We start from the raw sequence: 6625 nt of genomic DNA, 5'->3' as shown, positions 1-6625 counted from the left end.
GTTTCAAGTAGTCGCTTCATATCTGTGAAGCCACGCAGTAGTTCTTCGGCGCCCCTCAAAGGGTCATTGCATAAAACCCGCCTCTGAGATCAGTGGTTGTGACTGACCCCACCTCTTTTTGGCTGAAAGGAAACAGGCGCGAGGGTTGAGTTTACCAGGTTATTCATCACCAGGTGCTCATGCAAGAAGACAGTTAGGCCCAGAAATATTTGGACAGTGACACAATTATGGGTGATGCTTGTGTAAAGAACACTTGCCATCACATTGGATTTGAAATGAAAACAACTGAGGTGCAATAGAAGTCCAGACTTTCAGGTTTAATTCATGGGGTTGAACACAAATATCCTATGAAATGTTCAGGAATTGCAACCATTTTTCAACAAAGTCTCCTCATTTCAGGGGCTCAACAGTAACTGCACAAATCAACATTACCATAATTTAAGTGTTCATTTTTAATACTTTGTTGAAAATTATTTGCCTGTAGTGACTGCCTGAAGACCCTTAGACATCACCAAACACCGGGTTTCCTCCTTTGGGATGTTTTGCCAGGCTTTTACTGCAGCTGTCTTCAGCTGTTGCTTGTTTATGCGTCTTTCTGCCTTGAGTTTGTGTTAAAACAAGTGAAATGCAAGCTCGATGCTTATTTGGCACAAGTTTAACACCAGATGCCCTTCCTGATGCAACTCCACAATACATGGAGAATAGAAAGCATGTCCCTATACACTTCAGAATTCATCGAGCTGCTTCTGTCTTCTGTCAAATCATCAATAAACACTTTAGGCCCAGTGCCACTGGACGCCATACATGCCCGTGCCATCACACTGCCCCCACCATGTTTTACAGAAGATGTGGTGTGCTTTGGATCATGAGCCCTTCCAAACCTTCTCCACACTTTCTTCTTCCCATCATTCTGGTACAGGTTGATCGTAGTTTCATCTGTCCAAAGAATGCTGTTCCAGAACTGTTCTGGCTTCTTTAGATGTTTTTGGGGAAAAGTTTAATCTGGCCTTTCTATTTCTGAGGCTGATCCTCTGTATTTGTTCTCATGAAGTCTTCTCTTTATGGTGGGCTTAGGTGCTAATACACCTACTACCTGTAGAGTGTTCTTCACTTGTGTGGATGTTGTGAAGGGGTTTTTCTTCACCATGAAAAGGATCACACCACTGTTGTCTTCCGTGGATGTCCAGGCCGTTTTGAGTTCCCGAGCTCACCAGTGCACTCTTTTTCTAAAGCTGTACCAAACTATTGATTTGGCCAGTCCTAACATTTCCACGATCTCTCTGATGGATTTCTTATTTTTTTCCCCCCAGCCTAAAGGTGCACTGACACTAGATGCACGCACATCGTCGAGACGATCCCACCCACTGTGTTCCCAGCTGGATGCCGTGCATTGTTCCACCGACTGCCACACGCTGCGTATATAAAATGATTATTGCATCGTGGATTAATCATTTTCTCTGCAAGTTGGCTGCTGAAAATGGCTCATGAATCACAGAGGAGCGCTCCAGCTAGAGCTGTTAGCGTGCGTGCCGAACGAGCTGGAGAAAGCCTTTGCAGCCATCTAAAAAGGTAATTATTTGTCATGTTTACATTGTTATGGCTTGGTAAAAGGTTGCATGTTCTTTCCTTCTTGTGTGCACCTGTAAAAGTATGTTTATGATAGATTTAACATCTCGTTATAATCGTTCAGACGAGCTGTGCTCTGATGCGATGCGCTGACACAACCACTCGCTCTGTTCACTTCTTTACTCCACTTGACGAGCTGCACGTAGTGTCGGTGAGCAGATCGTGCCACTTTGCATGACATTTATGCATGAAAGATTTTTTTGAACATTTCAAAATTCTCTTTGCACAATTGCACGCGCTGACGACCCTCTGATGTTCAGTCTGCACCCGTTAAAGACGTTTACTCTCCTGCACGTCACAGGACGTGCAAGTGGGTGCATCAAAGTCGTGCAAGTGTCAGTGGGCCTTAGGGTTGGTCTGTTTCACTTCCAATGAGAGCTCCTCTGACCACATGCTGTGGCTTCACAGCAACAGCTTCCGAATGCAAATGCACCTGGAATGAACTCCAGACCTTTTTACTTGCTTAACTGAAGATGGCTTAATGAGGGAGACGCCCATGCAGCCCATGAGACAGCTTTTGAGTTAAATGCCTAATTACCTTTAGTCCCTTGAAAAAGAGGTGGCAACATATTAAAGAGCTGTGATTCCCAAACCCTTCCTCCAATTTGGAAGTGAATGCTCTCAAATTAAAGCTGAAATTAATGCTGTTGTGGAGCCACTGGAAAGAATATTGCACTCTATTTATTTATAGCACATACAGATGCAGCTATCACGTGGAAAACACAAGTCGATACTTTTGATCGGCGACAGCATAAACAAACTACTTATTTCAGAATTTTCTTCATATTTTTTCCTCAACTTTGAGACAGAGTGTAATGACTTCAATGCTGATATTATTTTATGCCACTAGGACACACTGCTGTGTAGCCGATCACAGACAACGGAACATACACAGCTTGCAAATGTGGAACATTCCAGACTTGGATCCAGACCATATTAGAATTACTGAGCGTGAGCAACAGATGAAGTGGAGTAAATGAAGTAAATGAAGTGGAGATACACAGGGATATTTTATTTGGTACCCTGTGAACCAGAATAAACATGAAATGGAAGCAGCGCACACACACTGAAGTTAAAAACAATGAGGTGCGCTGTGGCTGACAAATACTGAACACAGGGAGACAATTGGGGGCTTGTTAAGAAGCCCTGCAGCTCTAATTTCACCATCAAGTATTGCGCTCTGGGTCGGCCACAGTTCTGCGTGCAATCCCAGTTAACAGTGGCCATGGTAATCGAAATCAGCTTATGAGCCAATTATCATTTGCAAGTATACTCTCTTGCAAGGTCCTCCACCAGTGCTAACGCAGCCATTGCCAATACCATTTTCCTCATCACTTTGCACATGCATTTCCACCCATATAATTGCAAACACGTGGCTGTGTTAATTGATCATATGTGTGAATGTGTTTGTCTGACTGTAATGTCTCAACCTTGCAATAGACCGGCGACATGTCCAGGGTGTAACCCATCTCTTGGATTTAGAAAATGGATGGATGGAATTTTGCTATTTTTAAATGCAATTTAGGTACGTAAATAATAACAATGCAGACTACTACTTTTGCAGGAAACAACTGGCGTTCTTGTAGTTACTTTCATAACATAATGCATTTTGGATATAAATGCTCTTTAGTGTGTACCTCTGTCTTAATACAATCGGTTTACTTTTTTTTCTCTTTATTTATGAAGTGTCGAACGCAAGGCCAAGGGCATGGATTTGAGGGATTTAAAGTCTCGTCTTCAAGGGGTTTAAAGCCTTGATCTTGTGGATCAAACCCTTTGCATTGAAGGGTTTATAGCATTTTTCTGGAGGGGTCAAAGCCTTGGTCTTCAGGTGTCAAAACTTAAGCCCAGGTTACACATAGACGGTTTTGTCCGTGGGTAGTACGTAGACCGAAGTTCGCGGTAGTTCCAGCTGTTTTTGCGGTGGAAACGGGCGGAGCATTTCACCGGCGTTTTGAGCGCCGTACTAGCCGCAAATACGCGGATAAAACACTGCTAAATCCGCCGAATAAAATGGAGTTTTGACGCCGTAACATCCGGCACACGTCAGGCAACGGGGGTTAATACTCAGTTCTATCCTTTACAATCACAGGTTAAGACGCGCGTGAGAACGGCGGTGTTCTGCTGCCGCCGATAATGCCCTGTGTACCGCTGGATTTATCCAGGCAAATCCTGCGTTACTCCAGGAACTTTTGCTTATAGGCACCGCCCCCAGAGTATAATAGGCTGAAGCAGCTGTCAGTGCAGGGGGAGGGAGTGACAGGGAGCACATCTCTCAGCCTTTTCTTTTTTCTCCTTTTTTCCCCTCCTCAACGTGTTGCTCGTCTGCACCACAGGACTACCCTCTGCTTCTGAACCAGACCTCTTGGTAAGTCCTTGCCGCTGCCAATTTTATTTTAGGAGGCATACTGGAGCTTCTCTGCAAAAATATCTGGAGCTGGCTGCGAGTGAGAGACCTGCATGCAGCGCGCTAGCATTTTTATACTGACCGCCGCCTATTGGCCGTTTGGAATGCTGTTAACCGGGAGGTGGCGTTTATAACAGCATACTGTCCGCTTGCGCTGCCGTTTTGTCTGCCTCTGTCGCCGGTTAAAACGCCTTTGAGGATACCAATGTGGGCTCTATCGTTGTTTTACACGCCGTTGGTTAGGGATACAACGCCGGCCGCCAATTACAGCGGTGTAAACTGCGGGACTACAGGAAGGGGCGGGATGACACGGCGATTAAAAAGTATCAAACGCCGTTGTTCTCGTTCTCTCCGTCGTCAGGCCACTTCTCCGGGAGCTCTCCCGGAATTATTCAACATGTTGAATAATTTTTTCGAAGATTCCCGGTGAAGCCGGAACCAAACCACGCCCCCATGCACCGGCGTTAACTATGGCGTGTGATCCCTAAAATGGCCCGGAGGGGGCAAAATCTCTGCCGGGACGCTTCCGGGAGAGTTTACCGTCTATGTGTAAACGGGGCTTTAGCCCTTGGCTTTGAAGGGTGAAGGTCTCGACCTTGAGGGTTCAAAGCTTTGGCCTGGCCCTTTGGCCTGGTTTGAGGCTGTGATTATGACACTAATTACTAGACTGATTACTCAACACTGATTTATAAGAGCATAATTGTCCATGTTTGCCCACATTTCCATACTGCATGTATCATATGTTCACTTTTCTGTACAGAAGGATGAAAAGTGCCAGTGACATGGTAGACTTCAAGAATTACGTGCACTGCACATGCAAGTGACAAAAAAACTTGACAAAAATTTGTGCAGGCAAAAGAATCCTTCAATAAATTTTGGAAAGCCAAGAAGAGGCATGTAGGATTATTTTTCACAGCTGGCTTGGGAACACCTCAGGATCCCCCAGGAGGAGTTATAGGACTTGGCCAAGGAAAGGGAAGTGTGGGAAGAGCTGTTTAGTCTGCTGCCACCAAAACCCGGAGTCGCATACGCGGCTTAAAATGAATGAATGAAATCTTCTTTCAGCTGAAGGTGTCATGATTGCAGCGTTTTGTTGACACTGATTTTACTGGTAGCTTGTTTAAGTCTTAAAAGCATTTTAGATATTGTCTGTAAGAGTAGCTGGGAGATGATTTTTTTTTTTCACCATTAATTTGTTTATTTCAGATTAAAGCACAACAACATAAAACTCCAAGGCTGCAGCATCATTCATTTAATTTTCTCTGCATCCAAAAACTATATTTATATGTTTTTGTTCAAGGACTGAATTTGGAAAGAATCTGTAACATCCAGCCAGGATGTGAAGCATCAGGCCTGGCTGTGTTTTTGGCTTCTCCAGCCTCCACATATAGAAGCCTACTTGCTCTCATTATGCTCAGCATCCATCTGCATCAACAGAACTGCCTCTTCTTGTGCGTGTGCGCATGCGTGCGTGTGTGTGCATGCAGTAAACAGCTCTTTCGAGAGAGCTAATGAGCTCTTTTAAGTGTGTCCGCTGTGTGATTCTGCAAGCAGGGTGTCGGAGCAAACTGCCCATTTTGGTGACGTCATAATTAAGCTCTGTGTGTGCAGATTCTTTAGCAAAAATACATACCTAAACCTAGACAAACAATACTTGAAAAAATTAACCAACACAAACGCACGCACGCACACACACACGCACGCACGCACGCACACACACACACACACACACACACACACACACACACCAAATCATGCATTCATACGGTAAGTTGTAAGATCTTTTCTGCATTTTTGTGCTTACGGTTGCCAAAATCATGAATGCTATCATCTTGTAGCTCACCAAATTAAAAGCACATATAATAAAGCCAATCCATGTTTCATCTGGTGAGCTCTGACGCACCAGATTGATCGAAACAACAACTTTGTTTACTCTGTAACATTCAACTGATGTACTGCCTCCTACTGGACATTTAGTGGAAGCGCCTGACTTCATGAGTGTCAGCCAAATTATGGACGGTTAGAGGACGCTGGATATATTGTCAATAATTATGAACAGCTGTTGTTAAAACTCAGTTTATCTTCCTCCTGAACACTAAATATGCTCTGTGCTCACCGCTACGCTCCACTCCACTAACAAGCTAGCAACCGCAGGAAGACACACAATACCCAGTAAATAAAACTGTACAGATGGAAAGTGTGACTGGGGATGCTGCCAAAACTTTACACAAATTAGTGATGTAAACACTGATCCAAACGTAGAGAAATAATCATTTCTCTACATTGATTGCAGACTGCAGTGTGTCCGTTTGAAGCTTGAAGCAATGAAGCAGTGCTTTGATCCACTGTTCACTGCTTCGTTTCCAGCGGCAGGTCCACAATGTCTTCATTAACGCCTCTCAAAGCCATTTAAAAATGTCAACCATGAGTCACCTTTGTGTGGATTAAAGTTACGAACTGGGAGTCTTATCTTGTTGCGGACAAGAAACAACAATTATTATCCGTTCCACACCAGAGTTTTATGCAATGGTTCTCTGGCATGAGCACCAGCCGGTGCATAAACTGAAGTTGTCCATCAGGTAAAGGAAATAA

At 44.2% G+C, this 6625-nt stretch overlaps 1 protein-coding gene across 2 annotated transcripts in view; it reads right to left on the bottom strand.

The window, feature by feature from the left end:
- LOC117515870 (fidgetin) overlaps nucleotides 1-6625 on the bottom strand; it is an 82778-nt gene that overhangs the window by 20448 nt on the left and 55705 nt on the right. The gene's annotated exons all lie outside the window — the stretch shown is intronic.

The sequence above is a fragment of the Thalassophryne amazonica genome, chromosome 1, assembly GCF_902500255.1.
Source record: "Thalassophryne amazonica chromosome 1, fThaAma1.1, whole genome shotgun sequence".
NCBI classification, from domain to species: Eukaryota; Metazoa; Chordata; class Actinopteri; order Batrachoidiformes; family Batrachoididae; genus Thalassophryne; species Thalassophryne amazonica.
The sequence above is the reverse complement of the archived record's forward strand: the minus strand, read 5'-3'. Positions and strand labels throughout refer to the sequence as shown.